Below are 220 nucleotides of genomic sequence, written 5' to 3'. Positions count from 1 at the left end.
AGTGTGCGGCTCTCCCTTATTTTCAAGTTTTCTACTCTGCTAGCCAGCACCTCGCCTAAATAAGTGTGTGTTTCTTTTTCTTCCAGATATTTCACTGGTCACCCCTAAAGCCAATTCCTCCTTTGGCCGCCTTTCCTTCCAGTTCTCTGCTGCCAATGACTGGATCGAACTGCAAAAATCACTGAAGCTGGAGACTCATATCTCCCTCACTAGCTTTAAG

Source organism: Salmo trutta, chromosome 5 (assembly GCF_901001165.1).
Source record: "Salmo trutta chromosome 5, fSalTru1.1, whole genome shotgun sequence".
Taxonomy (NCBI): Eukaryota; Metazoa; Chordata; class Actinopteri; order Salmoniformes; family Salmonidae; genus Salmo; species Salmo trutta.
This window is presented reverse-complemented; position numbering follows the sequence as displayed.